At 42.8% G+C, this 19,966-nt stretch overlaps 1 protein-coding gene across 18 annotated transcripts in view; it reads left to right on the forward strand.

Moving 5' to 3' along the window:
* The first annotated feature begins 1,191 nt into the window (after positions 1-1,191).
* Positions 1,192-19,966, forward strand: part of SYTL2 (synaptotagmin like 2) — a 115,420-nt gene continuing 96,645 nt past the window's right edge. For 5 of the 18 annotated variants that reach the window (XM_032295944.1, XM_032295946.1, XM_032295945.1 and 2 more), the window contains exon 1: positions 1,211-1,439. The gene's annotated coding sequence lies outside the window, so the exon portion shown is untranslated. Of the gene's footprint in view, positions 1,440-19,966 lie in introns of all 18 variants that reach the window. The other 13 variants (XM_032295933.1, XM_032295935.1, XM_032295939.1 and 10 more) reach the window with 6 other exon arrangements.

A 19,966-nucleotide genomic window follows, 5' to 3' on the forward strand; every position in this document is an offset into this window, starting at 1 on the left:
ACCTCTCGGCCCAAGTGATGCTTTTGCCTGAGCTTCCCAAGTAGCTGGGACTATGGGCGTTTGCCTCCATGCCTGGCTAATTTTTCTGTTTTCATTTTTAATTTTATCAGAGACGGGTTTCGCTATGTTGGCCAGGATGGTCTTAAACTCCTGTCCTCAGGTGATCCACCTGCCTGAGCCTCCCAAAATGCTGGGATTACACGCCGCCGTGCCCAGCCACAATATTGTATTTATTGTATTGTATTGTATTGTCTGCCTCCCTGCCAGAAAGTACCTTCCAGGAGCGTACCAGTCCTCTTTGCATACCCCAGTGGGTAGCTCAGACAGTACATGTCATACTCACCATTTTTCTAGGAATTATTATGTATGTATGTATGTATGTATATACATATATATATATTTTTTTTTTTTTGGGGGGGGTGGAGTTTCGCTCTTGTTGCCCAGGCTGGAGTGCAGTGGCGCGATCTTGGCTCACTGCAACCTCCGCCTCCCGGGTTCAAGCGATTCTTCCGCCTCTGCCTCCCGAGTAGCTGGTATTACAGGCACCTGCCACCGCGCCCGGCTAATTTTTTGCATTTTTGGTAGAGATGGGGTTTCACCATGTTGGGCAGGCTGGTCTCGAACCTCTCACCTCAGGTGATCCACCCGCCTCAGCCTCCCAAAGTGCTGGGATTGTAGGCGTGAGCCACCACGCCCAGCCAGAATTATTGTATTTTAAAGCATCACTTAATTTAATCCTCTCAACAACCCGTAAGGCTTTTTTTCTTCTTCTGTTTCACACGTGAGGAAACTGACGTCCCGAGGGTTAAAACAACTCACCCCAGGACCGTCTCCATACCCTCCGCGCCCCTTTCCCTGCGCGGTGGCTGTCCCCACTTGGAGGGCAGGGGCTCCTAGTGCTCCATGCTCTCGGGCTCCAAAGCCCCCTAAACCGCCGTGATGATGATAATAATAACAATGCTGCTTTCTTTATTTGTACAGAAAACAAGTTGTTTCGGGGCAAGGTACACTGGAGGAAGAGGCTGGGACCGGGAGAAAAACAGCAGGCGGGGCGGAGGGCAGGGGGAGAAAAGGGGAGAGAGCCGCGGCTGGCGGGCGCTGGGTGCCGGGCGGGGAGGCCGGGGCGGGGAGCGGGCGCAGCGCCATTGGCCGAGGCACCCAGGACCGGCCCCTGCGCGCCGCCAGCCGCCCGCGGGGGGGACTGGCGCACAGCGCTCCGCGTTGACAGCGCCGGGAGACACCCGGGCTGAGCTGTGCGCTTGCGAGCCAGGCAGAACCGCCAGCGCCCGTGGGGAGAGCGAAGGCTCGCAGCGCCCAGCCCGGGGGAAGGTAACGCGCCGTGCCGGGGGCTGCGGGGTTTGCAACGCCAGGCCGAGGTCTGGGGGCCAGAAGACGAGAGAGATGGCGAGGCACGCTCCCTGCCCGGCAGCGACTCCGAGGTGCGCACTCAGGTTCCAGTCTCTACTTTGCCCACTCGCTGTGTTACCTCGGGCAACTTTGTTTCCCTCTCTCGGTCTCTGCTTCCTCCTCTGTGAAGTGAGGGAGGTGGTGTAGAATGATGTTCCTTAGTTTTCCGAGTTCTAAAATGGAAACTGCGTGTTGGCAGCGGGCAAACTCCTTTCCTCAGTTTCCCACCTACTCCAGAGCCACCTCCGCTGCCCAGGCGGCCAGGAAGCTGGGATGTCCGGGTGGGCGGGGGTTCTGCTGGGCTCTCGAATTTTCTGGGCCTTTCAGGGACTGACCTGGGCTTGAGGCTGGGTGCTGGGAAGACCTGGCTGCAGAGTAACTGCCCTCAGATTGCTCAGGTGCAGAAAGGTAGGGCGTTAGGACCTATTTACCGGTGGGGTGTTGGGAAATGTCGGCCAGGGAATGATTTCTTCTTTGAAAATAAGACTTGTTTTGGAATTCTCTTCCATATTCACACCTCGTCCCACAACGAGCTATAAACCACACGAGTGGGCTTTATCATCCTTCAAAGTGGAAAAAAAAAAACAAAAAAAACAAAAAACGACTGCTTTCAGCGTCTAAGGCACAGGGCTCCACCAGCATATAGGAAGTGGGTCTCTCTCTGCACCAGTCCTGCCGTCTCTTCCCTTTCCTTCCTCCTCCCTTTGTAAATCCCCTCTGACCTTGAGGGGCTCCACTTCCTGCCTTAATGAAAAGTTCTTCTTTTCATTTAGTGCTGGTTTGTGACCAACAGCCTCCAGGGCTTTGGGCACAGGGTTGAGATGGAAACCTAGATAAGAACAAGCTATGAATCACATTTGTCAGCCCGCTCAGCCACACAGCCCGGGAGGGATGTGCAGAGGAAGCCCGCTGGGGCTTCAGACAGAGAGACCCTGGAAGGTGGGATGGATGCCAACTGCCGTCGTCCCCCTGATGGCAGCCCTTCCCCACCACGATGGTGACCCCTGTTGTCTGTTGGATGGAGCAGCCAGATAGAGTAGGTTGATTGAAAGGGACTGATAACTTGGCTGGATTTCTATGGAAGGTCTCCAGCATTTCCCTACTCTCACCTTCCTCCACCCCTGTTCACCCCTGTTCTCCCCTGTTCTGCCCGTTCTCACCCCTAGCGTGGTATCCAGGTGAAATCAGATTGCAGAGCCCATCAAGAGCAGCCAGGAAGGAGAAGAGAAGGTGTGGGGACGGCAGCAGGGCAACGTTGACTGTTAACTGGGTACTTACTATGGGCCAGACACTTCTTTGTATGTAATAAATATATCCTTAATTGTCACAAAGCCACATGAGGTAGTATGCTATACCCTATTTTATATATGAGAAACAGACTCAGAACGATTGCTTCCTTTATTCACTTAGCTAGGAAGTAGCTTAGCTGGGATTCAAATCCAATCTGATTCTAAAACCTGTGTTCTTTACACTTTCTTTGTGCTCCTTCAGTAAGAGCAAGCTGGAATACCAAAATATGTAACACTATTGAGTTCTCACCAGGTGTCAGGCACTGTGCAAAACATCTTAGAGCTATTATGTCATTTATAGTGCAGGAGTTTCCGTTATTCTGGAGGTAATCCGTGACTGCCTTAGCGTCTCAGCAGCAGTCCTGTTCTAGAAGGCCTACCTAATCCTGCCCAGCTGCTTGTGTGTGGGTGGGGCAGAGCCCTGTTTGCTTTATCCTAGAGGTGGTTTGGGGTCTAATGAAAGATTGATTGTCCACATCTGACCGGTTAGCCCTAACCGTTGGCTGGTGAATGATTCCACTGTCCCGTAAGAGGCCTTTTTCAGGTTTTGCTCAATAAGCATTTGTGGAATGAATGAATTAGCACCTTGTGCAGAGTGGTCTGCTGCCTTGTAGAAATGTGAGGCAGCCCAGGGGAAACCCAGGTTCCACCATCTTCGAAACCCAGATGCTAGTCTAGGTGTTTCTCCTCTTTGGGCAAGGTAGGTAGGGTGAACTGCACCTGTGTAGGCTTCCAGAGCTCCTTGGAAATATGTTTGCCGGTCACCTGTTTTATAAAGAATTTTTAAAGATACAGTAGATGAAGAAAAATGTGGCTTTTTTTTTTTTTTCCAATTAAGAGGAAAACTTCCTTGGTATTAATGAGGTTGTCAGTCTCTCAAAAGTTGGGGTGAGGGATAAGATTATAATGTTTTTCTTAGGGCTTACCAAACTTCTCCATAGAAGACCCCAGCAATGGAAAAGAAGACCAACAAGTGCTCCTGCACTTACGCAGTTTTTTCATTTGATTTAATAATATATGGACTTTGGTTTAAATATATAAAGATTTTTCTTCAAAACATCTGAATAAAATTGGTGTCCAGGCAGATCATTATATATTCTTAGGGGCTTCAAGTATCCAGATCGAGCAGTAGAACCAAGGTTCTAGAGGGCTTAGGGTTTGCATTTTCCATTCTCTGAGTCACAGTAATAGAGCTTCTCCAGTCCCTACGGAGACATCCACTTTTCCCATTTTTCAGAATGAAGAATCTTTTAAAAATAAAAATATCCTTTATTGTTTTTCTTATTACCAAAACTAAACATATGTATTGCAGCAAAAAGATAAGATCCAGATTAACATTGATAATAGTATCAATACATCTATACTCAGAAACAATTAAAGCAAAACTTGGGATATAGCCTTTTAAATCTTTTTCTTTGCATCTATATTAATAAATTAAAAAAAAATACAAGTGAATACAACACTTTTGATTGAATTATTGTCAGAGCTAGGAGCCATCTGAGATTGTTTTTGAAAGAATGTGGAGAATAAATTATGAATAATTAAAAGCATCATGAAGGTTAATCTTGTTTGTAAGACCCAGAGTTCACCCCTCATAACTCCCCTGTGTTTGTCTTCCTGGAGAGATGAGTGCTGGTCCATGGCGTTGCTGTTGAAAATGCAGGGTCAAGCTGTACTTCTTGCTAAATGTTTGTCTCAAATATAACAGAAAAGGTAGCTCTTTAGTGTTGCTGAGGTGCAAAATTTGAGCAGAAAATTCAAAAACTAATTTGCACAGTAATTTGCAGAAAATTCAAACGGGTCCTAGAGAAATTCATTGCCCCAGAATTTCATTTTATTACCTGTGTGACCTTGGGCAAGACAGATGGCTTCTCTGAGCTGGTTTCCTCTTCTGTAAATTGATGATAATGAACAAATTCTATCCTCACTTACCAGAGTCACGATAAGGATCAAGTGTCAGGTGTTATTGTTTGTTACTTAGATTGCCTGCATGTGTGTGTGCTATTAATATTTTTAGGATATTTAAACAGAGACATTAAAAACACTGTCAGTCTTTATAAAATCCTGGAATCCAACTCTTGGTATTAGTAGGACTTGATCATGATGTAAATGCTCTATTGGGACTCAAGTTTTCCTCAAAGAATGTAGGTTTCCTTGGTGACTAGTATCTCATCGATCTTCATCACAATCCTGAACAGGAGAGGACAGAAAATAGTCTCATTTTATAGAATGAAAGCAGGCTTGCCATCCAAGAGAGTTGTTCAGTTACACAGGAAGCCCCAGAGCTCCTGGGAGCTGTCTCTAGTTGCCCTAAGAAAGGCAGAGGCTTGCTAGGAGGAAGCAATGAGAGCAACTGGAAAGGTAGTGTACCTGTGGGGGCATATGAGTGCCAGTAGCCGTTACCTCAAGGACTGCTGTCAGGTGTGCACCGTGCTCCTGGCCGCTCTGAGGAGATAATAGGCCCTGCATTCGGAGGCAGGTGGCTTGGTTTCAACTTCTGCATCTGCCAAAGACAATCTGTGCGATCTGGGTTTAGTCACACCTTCTCCCTGAGCCTTGGTTTCTATATAAAGCTAGAGAGTTGGAACAGATGAGGTTCCTTCCAGTCTTAAAAATCTGATTCTGGGTTATTTTCCATTCATCGTTTCCCAAGTTGAAGTCTGTTAGAGAATTTCCACATCCAAAAGAATCAGATGTCAGAACATGTTTCCACTTTCTTCTGCTTCAAGCTTTTGATGCTCCCTCCTGATTTTCTAAGGGTCTCCTCTATTGACTGCTCTCATGCAGAACACATGATCCACAGATAATTGAAAGGAGAGTGGTTTCTGCTCATTTATTTGTTATTATTAATTTATAACCTCTTAAGATTGTTAGGAGGAGAGAACTGCTTTCAGGGAATTTTGGGGATTTTAAAAAAATTATATAGGAAAACTTTGATAAATATAACTTCGTAAACTTTAAAAAATTACTGACAGCTGTACAATAATTATACTACTTTTACTGACAATGCAGAGAATGTTTAAAGGATTAGACAGCCACAGTGTTTCAGGGAATTTCGGGGAGGTAGCTTGACAGAAATACAGTATAATGAAAGCAGGTTTTAAAAATGGTAATAAAGCCACATATTTCACTAATTATTTGCCTCTTAAGTCACTAAATACAATATTTTCCCCTAGTGCCCATTGGGCACTTGGCCCTATGCTAGGACTGTTGCAGAATGTGGGAGAAGCACATGACCTCACTCTTAAGTGGCTCAGAACTGGAGAGGGTGGGAAGAGAAGGAAAAAGGGAGAAGAGAGACGTGCAGCTGTGGTTGGAATAGGATGGAGATGAAAAGAACAATTTGGGAAAAGACTGAGCCCCTGAGGGCTCAGAACTTGTGGTTTATTTCTGTATCCACATAGCTTGGCACTGTTCCTGGCACTCAGTGGGAACTTAGTGTAAGTATTTTAAATTAATTAATAAATTAACAAAGAAAAGAATGAATGAATCACTCTGCTGAAACGTGGTGCAATGTCCTCAGATGACTGCAGTGACTTCTTCACATATGTGAAGTACCTGCAACCTACAAAAACACTTTCCTATGCGTTATCCTTTGTAGTGATGATTGAGAAAAGAAGGCCAAGATAAGAGCATGTCCTAATGTCATACTTTCTAAACTCTTTGTAGCTGCTAGTATAGATTCGATTTATTATTGCTAGATAAGTCCTCTTCTTTCTATAAATGCATCAAGAAATATTTGGGGGTAGGTAGATATAAGAGACCCAGCAAACAATTCCACATATTTGCCTTCAGAGTTAGAGGGGGAAGGATAGGCATCACTTGATTTCTGAGTGAATATAAGTTTCTTTTTCTTCCCTTGCAGAAGCATTGTTTCACTGTAAGTCTTGACAGAAAGGATGCCATCACCACTAGCTTCTGATTAGACAAATGTGTTTTGTGTTGCCATCACTCCCGGCCACAGGCGCCTGGGCTCTCTGGCCTCTGGCTGAGTCACTTGATTAAAATACAGGGCTGTGAGGCTGAGGGCATGGGCTGGATCCCAGGCCAAGCTAAGATGCTCAGTCAGATCTATTCCCTGACCATTCCCATCCCCTCTGCCAGTGATGTGTGTTGGGAGGAAGGCTGAGCTGTAGTGTGTTAGATTCCTTAGGGAAGATTCTTTACTACTGTGAGTTTTAGACTAGTCATTTGAGTTATATAACTAAAAGATTTGGGTTTTCAGTTTGATTTTTTTTTTTTTTTTGAGAGATGGGATCTCACTCTGTTGCCCAGGCTCGTCTTGCACTCGTGGGCTCAAGTAATCTTCCCACCTTTACCTCCCAAAAATGCCATGGTTAAAGGCATGAGCCACTACACCTGGCACTTTGTCATTAAGATATAGTCTATGGTTGTTTCAGTACTGCAATCTTGTGACACGTTCGGGGTTTTCATCCTGAGATCATTGCTATCCCCAAAACTGCAACTATTTTCATAGCATATGATTCCCTCCATGTGTCTAGAAACTGAGAATGATCAGTTTTGTTTTACAAGATTGTTTAGAGAATTAAATGAGGTCCTATAGTTGATGAAAACCAGCAACAACAGATTGAGATGCTGTTGCTGGGTGGCTGACCAAAGACTTACCAGCTAAGGACTCACCACCTCATTCCTATCTGGTGCTATTTTTGATCTAAGTACAATTTCTATGTGATGTCTTCAAGGTAAGTTATGAATAATTGGAGCCACAGGCATTCAATCTGCAGATACAATGGATCTACTGCTATAATGGCACCTAGGAGTAGTATCTGGTTATGTAGGATTCATTTTCCTCAGTTATTTTAAATGTACTTTTCCTGATATAGTATTTTTATTGCTGACGTAACATATTGTATTATGTATAATTGCTTCAGGCTGTTTTTTTCCAACCCTGTGAGGCAAGTGAATGATAATGCTGTCTGACATTTATTGAGCACTTACTGTGTATCAGGCACTATTCCAAGCACTGTACCTACATCAGTTTATTTGATCCTCACAATAATCTATTACTGATACTATTTTTGGTACTATGATTGTTTCTATTTTTTGATGAGAAAATTGAGGCCATGTAAGTTAAATAAGTTGCCCAAGGTGACACAGCCAATAAGAAAAACAACAGAGATTTGAATTCATGCAGTCTGACTCCAGAGCCCATGCCTTGGTTCATTGGAAGATAATATGATATGATTGCACCCTACTCTTGTATTCTGCTCTACTGTTCATGAAATCAGGGAGCTGCAAACTGAATTCTAGATGCAGAATGAGGGTACATAGCTTTGCTTAGTGTTTTGACCACACAGGATAACCCTTGAAAATGGGCTTGTTCTAAAAATTTAGAAAATTTTGTTACACAGAGATAGTAATAATTAATAAAGTGTAAATATTTCAGGAAATATCAGGGGGTGACACCAGACTACAAAGTGATGTATCCTATTTAAGAATCAACACTGGCTGGGTGCGGTGGCTCACGCCTGTAATCCCAGCACTTTGGGAGGCTGAGGTGGGTGGATCACAAGGTCAGGAGTTCAAGATCAGCCTGACCAACATGGTCAAACCCTGTTTCTGCTAAAAATACAAAAATTAGCTGCGCATGGTGGCACACACCTGTAATTGCATCTACTCAGGAGGCTGAGACAGGAGAATTGCTTGAACCCAGGAAGTGGAGGTTGTGGTGAGCTGAGATCAGGCCTCTGCTCTACAGCCTAGGTGACAGAGCAAGACTCTGTCTCAAAAAAAAAAAAAAAAAAAAAAAAAAAAAAAAATCAACACTGTCTGGAATGTAGTAACTGAAGTGTTGTGTTTAGGAAGCTGAGTACAAGTAAACCACATCATTTGTGCTCCTTTACTTAGAAAAGCAAAATTGGTATCTTTCTTTTCCATTCCTTTTAGGGATGCTACAAATAACAAGAACATAATAAACAGAATGTCTGTTATCTATAGTGCAAACCCTATGTCAGTTCCTTTGCTATGTCCTTGCTCCTCTAATTGGCTGAACTACTCTCTAAAGTAGGTGGTAATTATCCACTTTACTGATAAGGAAATGGAAGCACAGAGAAGTCCTTTGCCCAAGGTCACAGAGGTAGTAATGGCAGAACAAACAATTGAGCCCAGGTTACTTTGTCTGAAAACTGCTCTTTTCAACCCAGTACTGCCTCTTTTGGGGGAGTTCTTTAAAGGAAAGATGTTATTTTCATGCTTACTGAATGCTGTGTTAAGACATAGGTTTGTCATGAGTCTTGAAATAGATTATAAATATTCAAAACTAGGATTGCTCCAGAAAACCTAGGATATTTCTCTTACCATAGAGATGTAATGATGGACTTGACATAATCTTCCGGGAAAAGCAGTTGGTTCTCCTAGTGCTCCGTGACCTGAGAAGTCAGCAACTTACTGCTGCAGTTAGGAAGCAGCACAGCCTGGGACTAGAGTAACTGTAATACTACTCTGGAGAACTGGCAAGAAGACCCCAATTACAGTTTACTTTGGGACATCACAACTTGGTAAGTGAGAGAAAATATACTGAAGAACTTGAGAAGAAATGAAGCTGATCTTGTTGTAGATGACATGAGAATTTTATAAAGATGAAGAATTTTTATAGGAGTTATCCTAGCAGGACCACTTAGATAAGACACGCTTTTACAGTTTTATAATGTGCATTCTTGAATCTTTTTGAATTATCATACCACATTTCTGCAAATGTATTCACTGTGTTCTTGCTAGAATCCTAGTGACACCTGGCCATCTGATGGTTATAGCAGATGTTTTTGAGGTGTAATCATAGGTGGAAGCCAGAGTTATGAAACATAGTGGCCAAAAAAGTGATGGGAGAGGGGTTATGGTTAAGAAGGTGTTTTCGACTAGTGTCCATGTTTCCCATAGAGGCAACTTTGTAGTGGAAATAAACTTCGCTTTGGAATCAGATGAGCTTGAATTTAAACTTGGATCCACTTACAGCAACTAACTTAACTGTGGTTGGCAGCTTTTGAGTTTCTTAGGGGTAGGAGTCTCAACTTCCTTTTCGGAAAAAATTGCATTCATTTTCTCTCAAGATGGGGTTATGAGTATATTAAAGCCTCTGACTTTGTGAGATACATAGGGTCACTATTCAATACGTTAGTTCTCTTCCTTTCCCTTTTCTTCCTTTCCTTTCTTCCCTTCACTTTCCTTCCTTTCCCCTTTGCTATTGAGAGTGACAGTGGTGAAGTAGTACTTACAGTACAGGGTGGTGAGTGTTCTAGTGAGTGTATGGCTTATTGTAAGGTTGCTGAGAGAGCAACTGCCTGGGAATGTAGGAAGGAAAGATGACAGATAAGCTAGACCTGTGGCTGAGTGGGAGTTTGCTAGGTTAAGAAGAGACTGAGGGTCAGGTCCCTTGGCTCACTCCTATAATCCCAGCACTTTGGGAGGCTGGGCCTAGTGGCAGGCACCTGTAATCCCAGCTACTTGAGAGGCCGAGGCAGGAGAATCACTTGAACCTGGGAGGTAGAGGCTGCAGTGCACCAAGATCATGTCACTGCACTCCAGCCTAGCTGACAGAGTGAGACTCTGGCGGGAAAAAAAAAAAAAAAAAAGGGAAAAAGAAGAAAAAGGGAGAGTGTGGTGGGGAGGAAACATTGAAGTATATTTCAAGTTCAAAGTCATGGAGGCAGGGAGAGCAGGGATAGTGAGAAGTGGGAGAGACTACTGAGTTGGCATACAGGGCAGATTGTAGTTGGTAGAGCTGCTAATTAGTGGGGTTTCACCAAAGGTGAAAATGAGGCTAAAATCTTATCCTTTATCTTGAAGACTGCCCTTTTGATCTTTGACATTTCTCAATATTGTGAGTGAGATAATGAAATTTCTCTTTAGAATAATAACACTGCTCATGGTATGGAAGATGGGTTTGGGGTTGATTGGCATACTTGTTTGCACTTGTCTGTGTAAAGGAGATACATATATTAAAACTTTTTTGGTAAAAGGTAATGGTACTTGTAGAAGTGGTGCTGCTATTCAAGACTTGTACAGGAAAGTACATAATGTGTTGGAAAATGGTGACTCCATATACTAATTTATGTACTGGATCATATTGGAGCCAAATTATTCCAAGAGGATAAATATGTCTTGCCTTGAGTTAAGCATATTTACCACTTTTCAATAAAGGGCAAGGTATGTTTCTGGCAAAATGCTTGAAACTTAAATCTAGAAAAAAAAGTTTAAGGTCCTTTTTTGTATCTCCAGAATTGAGTTTAAGATTCTAGGGATAGTTGATGCCTAACACATGCTGAATTTGGTTAGTGCTTTGTAGAATTTCTTGTGCTTAGCATGCACTATTGTGGTTAGCAGCTGTTGATTTTCTTAGAGGGAGGAGCAGAGAGGCTCAGACTGCAAAACTATCATCTGTGGGAAATGGCAAGAAGCTAGGTGGCCCTTCTCTCCAAGCAGTCAGGATCCAACACACGTACACACAGATGTGTGTTTGTGTGTTTCTAGGCCTGTGTTTATGTTTTCCTGATAGTTGTCTGCTTTATCCAGACCAGAGGGAAAACTATATTACCTGGGTTCCTTGGGGAAAGCCACTGGGGAGATTAGCCTTGGTAACTAGAGGTGCCTCAGTGTGAAGACAATCACCTGCTTCCCCGCATAAGCTATTAATAATGTGTGGCCAGGAGCCAAGGATGTGGAGGAGACGTGGCTCTACCTGTCAGATTCTGCAGGGGACAGATGTGACTCTACTGGGGAACTGAGCACAGCTATTTGCTTGGTGTTTGAGGAAGTGAGGAGGGAGTGGATGTGTTTGTTTTTTCCCTTTTCTGGCATGCTTTCCCCAAGTTCACACTCTGAGCATCCAGGAACTGAAAGCGAGTCTTGGGTTGACATTCAGTGCACAGGGAGTAAGTTGTGCATTTTAAACTCCTGGGGGCCAGGCATGGTGGCTCATGCCTGTAATCTCAGCACTTTGGGAGGCCAAGGTGGGAGGATTCTTGAACCCAGGAGTTTGAGACTAGCCTGAACAACATAGGAAGACCCCAGCTCTACAAAAAATAGAAAAAAATTAGCTGGGCATGTTGGCATACACCTGTCGTCCCAGCTACTCAGGAGGCTGAGGTGGGAAGATCACTTGAGCCTAGGAGATCAAGGGTGCAGTGAGCCATGATTGTGCTGCTGCACTCCAGCCTGGGTGACAGAAACCCAGCAAACTCTTGGAGACATCCTACATTGGGCTTTTGGAATACTAGACCTTTGAACCTTCATGTGCCAGTCCCCAAACCCTTTTCACTGTGTTAGTCAAGTCTCAGTCTAGTCCTTTGATAGATTCTGGTTTGGGCTCTTTCCTTTGAGACCAAAGCACCAAAACTGATGAACTGTGTATGGAAACGGTCAGGTCCTTGAGGATGTGTTTGTGTGTCACCGCCTGTAGGTACAGTGACCAAGGCTGTGAGCTTAGTTAAATGCTTAAGTATGGTGTGAATGATGTTTACAGAAAATCTCTTGCTATTCTTTTTAAACTATTATTAAACAGTGATCATTTGTTGTTAAAAAGGTCAGCATGCTTTAGCGGGAAGATTATCGGATTTGGATACAAAAGTTAATTTATTTGACAGATCCTCACTGAGTATTTTCTATGTTTCTGTGTCAGAAATTGTTTTAAGCTAAGAGTCCAGTGTAGATGTCTATAATTACCACTCAGTGTGATTTTCATAGTCAGATGTGAGCACAGATGAGGGAGGTGGGGTGGTGAGAGGAAGGGAGATCAAGTGCCAAGGTAGGGCTTCCTGGAAGAGGTGGCATAGGAGAGGAGATGTGGGTGAATAGGAATCAGGTCAAGAAGGCTGGGAAGTAGTATGGCAAGCATAGTTTCATGTTCAAGGCAAGGCTGGCAGGAGCTGAGGCCAGTGAAGTAGGCAGCAAGCTGATCATGGAGAGTGTCATGCATGTGATTAAGGAGATGGGAGGTTTTCTATGGACTTTTAGTCACCTTTTTTGAGCTCTTCCTAACCTGTCTCTAACTCTGAAATCCTAGATGTTCTTAAAACTGTAGCTCTATGATAATTCTTCCTGAAAAGTTCCTGGTTCGTCACGGCAGGAAGTTTTCTTTCCCTCCTCTAACTGGTTTAGTGTTTGGCTTATACTACCTTTATGGCCATCATCACATACCACTGTGTGTTATTGTTCTTTGTGTTCTCATCTTATCTTCCCTATTGCTCCAGAAGTTCTTAGAGGACCAGGACTGAAGGGCCTTATTATTTCCTTAATGCCCAGAGCCCAGAAGGCTGACCTAGTACAAGTGTGCTGAATGAATATATTTTGAAGTGCCAAGTTATATTGACTGTCTTTTTGAGGATTTCAGTATATTGATTTAAGAATTTAGTGGTCACTGGGCAGTTATCAATTAGTTAGATATCTGTCTTTTCATTCCCATGTGTGCAGAAAAGAATTAACAACAACACCACACACACACACACACACACACACACACACACACACACTCACACAAAATTAAATGAAAGTTGCCAGGTTAAAAAAAAAAAGAATTAACATAGTGAATATGAAACTACCTATCCATAGAAGGGCCTGCTTGCAAGTTGGCCTCTGGCTGGCATTAGGGAACTTGGATTTCAGGAGGATTCCCACAAATCTAAATGATATGAGTAGCTCACTGTGCTTAGACTGTGCTAACAATATGGTTTATGCCAAGCACCTGCTTTTCTAGAAGTCTGGAATTTGGGAATTTGGATACATGCCAGGGAAGGGGTTCCTACATGACTTGTCTCCATTAAAAACTCTAGGCACTGAATCTCTAATGAACTATCTGGTTGGTAACATTTCAGATTTGTTGTCACAACTTGTTGTGTCCAGTGTGACTTCTCTTGGAGAAGACCCTTGGTAGCTCCCACCTGGTTTTGTCCAAACTTCACCCATGCACCTTTTTCCATTGTTGATTTTGCTTTGTATCTTTTCATTGTATAAGTCATAGCTGTGAGTACGACTGTATGTTGTCCTGTTGAGTTATTCTAGTGAATCATCAAACCTGGGACTGGACTTGGAGATCCCTTCAACACACCATGAAATGCCCCATATGTGAAGCCAATTATTTTTTATTTTTTGTTTGTTTTTGGCTAAGATTCTGAAAATATTAAAGACTTGGGAAGTTATTGGTCTTTACAGAAGAGAAGGACCCATTTCTCAAGACTGTATGTATTTAGGCATGTGAAGAGGGTGCTTAAGAAAGTTTCACTTTTTTTTTTTTTTTTAATCATTCCATGAACCAAAACAGATTTCATCTTTTGGAAATAAGTGTTAAGCTTTAAAATTTTGAACTTTGGGAGTGTCAGAAGCTGTGATGATCCATATGTTTTAAAAGGAACAGGAATGGGAGGGCTCACAAAAAAACTGAACTTGAGATCAGTGAGTATAGGCTGGGTGTGGTGGCTCATACCCGTAATCCCAGCACTTTGGGAAGCTGAGACGGGTGGATCACTTGAGGTCAGGAGTTCAAGGCCAGCCTAGCCAACATGGTGAAACCCCATCTCTACTAAAAATGCAAAAAAAAATATATATATATATATCAGCTGGCATGGTGGTGCCTGACTGTAATCCAGCTATTGGGGAGGCTGAGGCAGGAGAATCTCTTGAACCTGGGAGATGAAGTTTGCAGTAAGTCAGGATCGTGCCACTGTACTCCAGCCTGGGTGACAGAGTGAGACTCCTTCTCAAACACCACCAGCAACAAAAACGTTCTGGTCTTGAGATCAGTGGGTATAGACTAAAGTGTGATATAAGATAGGTGAGTGGCTAGGTGGGGTATGGCCAGCTGAGGAAGCTGTGTATAAACATAGACTTCTTTTTTTTTTTTTTTTTTTTTTTTTTTAGATGGAGTTTTTCTCCCCCTTACCCCGGCTGGAGTGCAGTGGCGCGATCTCGGCTCATCGCAACCTCCGCCTCCTGGGTTCAGGCAATTCTCCTGCCTCAGCCTCCCGAGTAGCTGGGATTACAGGCACGCCCCACCATGCCCAGCTAGTTTTTTGTATTTTTAGTAGAGACGGGGTTTCACCATGTTGACCAGGATGGTCTCGATCTCTTGACCTCGTGATCCACCCGCCTCGGCCTCCCAAAGTGCTGGGATTATAGGCGTGAGCCACCGCGCCCGGCCAAACATAGACTTCTTAAGATTTTTTTTAGATCACATAGGCTGTAGCTGGCAAAAGGGACAATAACAAAGACTATTTTTTTTTTTTTCAACATGAAGTCTCACTCTGTCACCCAGGCTGGAGCAACAGTGGTATGATCTCAGCTCGCTGCAATCTCTGCCGCCTGGGTTCAAATGATTCTCGTGCCTCAGCTTCCTAAGTAGCTGGGATTACAGATGCCAGCCACCATGCCCAGCTAATTTTTGTATTTTTAGTAGAGATGGGGTTTCACCATGTTGGCCAGGCTGGTCTTGAACTCCTGACCTTGTGATCTGCCCGCCTCAGCCTCCCAAAGTGCTGGGATTACAGGCATTAGTCACCGTGCCTAGCCACCTACCTGGAGTTTTTAGAGCATATTTCCCTGGTGATGATGGCTTATGTGTATGCTCTGTGCTTGTGTATTACTTTTCCTGGGTCCTATGGGAGTCCCAGAGTGGCAGCCTTCCCAGCACTATTTGCAGTTTGGTAGATATAAGGGAAGGGCATGGTGGCCTGTTCTGTCAGTTTGCTGATTTCAGAGCCAGCTCACCGTAAGCCATTCTTTCTTGCAGGTATTTGGTAAAAACTCATCTGGGAATAATCTGCTTTATCAAATTTAAAAAGTCGGTGAAAATTTTTATATTATAGAAATATAAGGAAGAAAATAGAAAACGATGGTTTGGAGTGGCCTTTACTATTCTTGTTAGTTTCACCCTGGAAAATGTTTCCTATGTAACTTTTTAATTTTTTTTTTTTAACCTAAGCAGCACATTACAGTAAAGAAACACAGCCTTGGGCTCTAGAGAACACAGTGAAAGTGCTGACCATGAGCAAATAAATTCAGCCCCTGGTACCATGCCTGGCACAGACTAGGCATGTTAATTGTGCCTGACACAATTAACATTTGTTAAATGAGTGTAACGCAGTCTACTGGGCATAAGTATCCGGCCTCTTCTGCTGCCTAAATCATAGAGTAGGCTAGACCCCAGTTCACATTAGTGTGCTCTGGCTGAGAGGGTTCAATGTCTTTTAGATCTGATGGTGAGCCTAGGGCCAGGCCATCGTCATTTCAGAAAATAAAATGCAAACATTATTCCATGAGGGGATGTGACTTTATTTGGGATGCTGAAAATAAATTTAGCAGTAGTGGTAGTAATCATAATAGCTATTACTTATATTAGCTAATATAAGTATTACAGCTAATATAAGTTTACTGTGGACTCATACCAGACTAAGTGCATGTAGTCCTTTATAACACAATTTTAAGTAGATATTTTACTAGTGAGGAAGCTAAGTAACTTGCCAAGGTAACTCAGTAGGCAGTAATACTGAGATATAAATGTGGAGACCAAAGTACAGCCACTTAACCTCTCCTTAGTGATGTTGTAAAGGAATGGAAACCTAGGCATTTCGAAAGACCGTCTCTTTCTTGGTTTGCTTTATTAGAAAAAAATGATGACTGGATCTACTTTCCATGAATTCCTGGAGCAATTCCTGGAAATTCTGCTTTTCTTTTAGTTCTGTATAAACCTCAAATGAACTTTTGTTTTCAGAAAGAAATACAAATTCATGTTTGAGACTTACTTCCTGTACTTCCCCAGCAATATAATGATTTTTTTTTTCTCCTTTCAAATGCCAGACAAATAGTAGAAATCAAGCCCAAGCAAGCAGAAAAGTTTGATAAATGCAAGTTTCCTCACCAGGGGATAATTCATGGAGAGATGTGATGCCTATTTGGATTCTTTTGACTTTGGTTGTATGAAAGTCTCTTCTGTGACCTTGAGAAAGTGGGAGGTTTTATTACTTGTTCTGTTGTCCTTTAAAATTTAAATCTGGCTGGGCGTGGTGGCTGTTGCCTGTAATCCTAGCACTTTGGGCGGCTGAAGTGTGAGGATCACTTGAGGCCTGGAGTTTGAGACCATACTGGAAACGTAGAACCTGTCTCTAGAAAAAAAAACTTAAAACTTAGCTAGGTGTGCTTTGCCATCTTTAATGTTGTTAAGCAATTCATTAGAGAAAAGAGCATACAATCCCTCAATCCTCATCCTCCAAAAATTCAAAAAAGCAGATTTAATTTTTTTTCTTGTAGAGACAGGGTCTTACTATGTTGCCCAGGCTGGTCTTGAACTCCTGGGCTCAAACAGCTCTCCTACCTCAGCCTCCCAACATGCCAGGATTATAGGCATAAGCCATATTAGCTGGGTGTGGTGGCACGTGCCTCTAGTCTCAGCTACTTGGGAGGCTGAGGCAGGAGGATTGCTTAAACCCAGGCGTTTGAAGTTACAGTGAGCCATGACTGTGCCATTGCACTTCAACCCGGGTGACAGAAAGAGGCCTTGTCTCTAAAAAAATGAAAAAAAAAATTAAATTTAAATCTGGCCAGGCGTGGTGGCTTATGCTTGTAATCCTGGCACTTTGGGAGGTTGAGGCAATAGAATTGCTTGAGCTCAGGAGCTCAAGACCAGCCTGGGTAACATGGTGAGACCCTGCTACTACAAGAAAAAAAAAATTAAATGTGCTCTTTTGAATTTTTGGAGGATGGGGTTTGAGGGAGTGTGTATTCTTTTCTGTAATGAATTGCATAACAACATTAAAGATGACAAAGCATTAGCTTCTTATTTTGACTTATTTTTCAGACCACATAGTTATGTTTAATTAAATATTTTCCAGGGTTCATATCTGTATAAGGGAGGGTATGACTAAAACAATGTGGAAATGCATCTGCTTGCCAAATGACAGCTACAGATTCTCCAACCATTTTTGGGTAATAGGATTTTTCATTTGTGCAGAGCTAAATAATGTGACAGCTGTGAGATTTTAACCATGGATATACCTATTTCTTTGCCTGTTGGAAGACTTTTCATGACAGGAAGTGTTGAGAGCATGCCCTTCATTTTTAAGGACAGGTTTATAAAATATTGGTTATGAGATATCTCAAATTAAATTTCATGGATGTTATCAGAATTTGAGGTGGATGAAACTTTTCTCCATGTCTGCCTTTTTGAGAAATTTTGTAATTCAAAGTCCCTGAACAGGAAGAAGAAAACTGTTCATCTTCAAAACATAAAATATTATGATAACAGTTTTCAAAGTATTTCCTTCCTTATAGGTATTTGTATTTTGAAATAAAGAAGACATGGTAGAAGCTCTAAAACTAAGAATCTTAGGTGGAGGACAGTATTTATAAATCATTTGCTTCTAAGATTTCTTTTGTGAAATTAGTTTTTCTTATTGGTGTATTGTTTCCAAAGATGACTTGTTTGAAAAAGAAAAAATAACTTTCTGCAATTTCAAAGTGACACATTTCATAGGATCCCCATTCAGCGATGGTTTGCATTAAATGGACTAGAAAGTTAATCTACAGGTTAAGAGAGAAATGAATATCCTTGACTTAGAACATAGAAAGGCAATGTGACATTTGGCTTGCAGTTGCCTTCACTGCCCTGTCAGATAGTCTATTCTAAACTACCCCATTAGGGTGGGTTTGAGAGAACTCTATTGGTAGAGCCCCAGGTCACCCCTAATTTGAAGATCACCCCCCCACTAGAGTCTGGGTTGGTGTCATGGTTTCCCAAGTAAGTCATGTTGTCTTCAGTGATTCAGGGTCTAACCTCCCACAGAGCAATTGACTTTCCCTGGGGCATGCTGTACCCCTCATCTAACCATTTTTTTGTCTAACTTTCTGTGACTCTTATAGGGTACACCCCCAGATTTAGTACATAATAATAATGTGTTCTATACAATTTACCAATTACATAGTTTGTGTAGGTTCAGTTTTCTGGGCTAGATTGTCAGCACATCAAGGTTATTAATCCCTTTTTCTTGCAACTTTTGTGATCACTATCGCAGCTGGTAGAATTCCCAGGAAATGAGATTGGGAGTTATGGGCCTTTCTCAGTTACAAGATGTTGAGAAAGCAAACAGCTCTTTGCTGCACATGTATTCCCTTCCTTATAGCTCCCAGTTTAGACATATGACTCTACATGAGTTATTCCAAACATCTAGCTAACCACATGACTCCATCTGGGACATTGACTTACGTTAGAAGAGAGGGAGTCAAGTGGGCAGTCATAAGAGTCTTCAAGTACGTATTTGAAGAGCTATTGCAGGCACATTGGAAAACAGCTGTTTGCTATGTTCACAATGGATAGTGCAAAAGGGAACAGATGGCAGTTAGATGGTGAAAACCTAGATGATAAGGAACTGGTTGACCTTTAGGACAGAAAACGTGTTTACAGGTCATCATCCCAGTCCTCATTTTGTGGATGAGATACTGAGGCAGAGGCTGGTTGAATGGTAAGTCCAGGTTCACAAAGCTAGTAAGTCACATAGCCAGGTATTGAATTGGTGTTTTTGAGCTTGCAGTTTGATGTTTTTCTGTAACTTTCTATTCCCAGTCCTTAATCATTGCAAAGATTGTGGCTAGATGCTCACGTGCTCTCTACCCAGCAAAGCTAAGGGCTATTTCTTTGTGGAATTTTGGAATTTTTTGAAGTTAAAAATCTCAATGATTATCTTTCTGGGAGGTACAAGTAAAGTCGGATATTTTTCTAGAGGTCACTGTGAACCAGAATATTTACTGAGAGTTCTTTTTTTGGCGGGGGGGGGGGAAGACAGAGGCTCGCTCTGCCACCCAGGCTGGATTGTAGTGGTGCAATCTCGGCTCACTGCAACCTCTACCTCCCACGTTCGAGCAATTCTTCTGCCTCAGCCTCCTCAGTAGCTGGGATTACAGGCATGCACCACCATGCCCAGCTAATTTTTTGTATTTTTAGTAGAGATGAGGTTTCACCGTGTTGGCCAAGCTGGTCTTGAACTCCTGATCTCAGGTGATCCACCTGCCTCAGCCTCCTAAAGTGCTAGGATTACAGGCATGAGCCACTGTGCCTGACCTACCTGAGAGTTCTTTTTTATTGGAAGATACACATTTCTTCATATGAACGTTTCTTCTGCTGCACTTCCTCTCTTCACATGAAAGTGGTTTCCAGGTCCTGTTTCTCTTTTCTGCTGTGGAATTGTGATCTGGGAGAAGTTACCAGAATCATAGGGCACATCCCAGTTATCCTGAACGGAGACAAACAAGGATCTTTAAGCTTGTTCTTATTT

This window comes from Sapajus apella, unplaced genomic scaffold (assembly GCF_009761245.1).
Source record: "Sapajus apella isolate SASKATOON/1434 unplaced genomic scaffold, GSC_monkey_1.0 scaffold34, whole genome shotgun sequence".
In the NCBI taxonomy this organism is placed as follows: domain Eukaryota; kingdom Metazoa; phylum Chordata; class Mammalia; order Primates; family Cebidae; genus Sapajus; species Sapajus apella.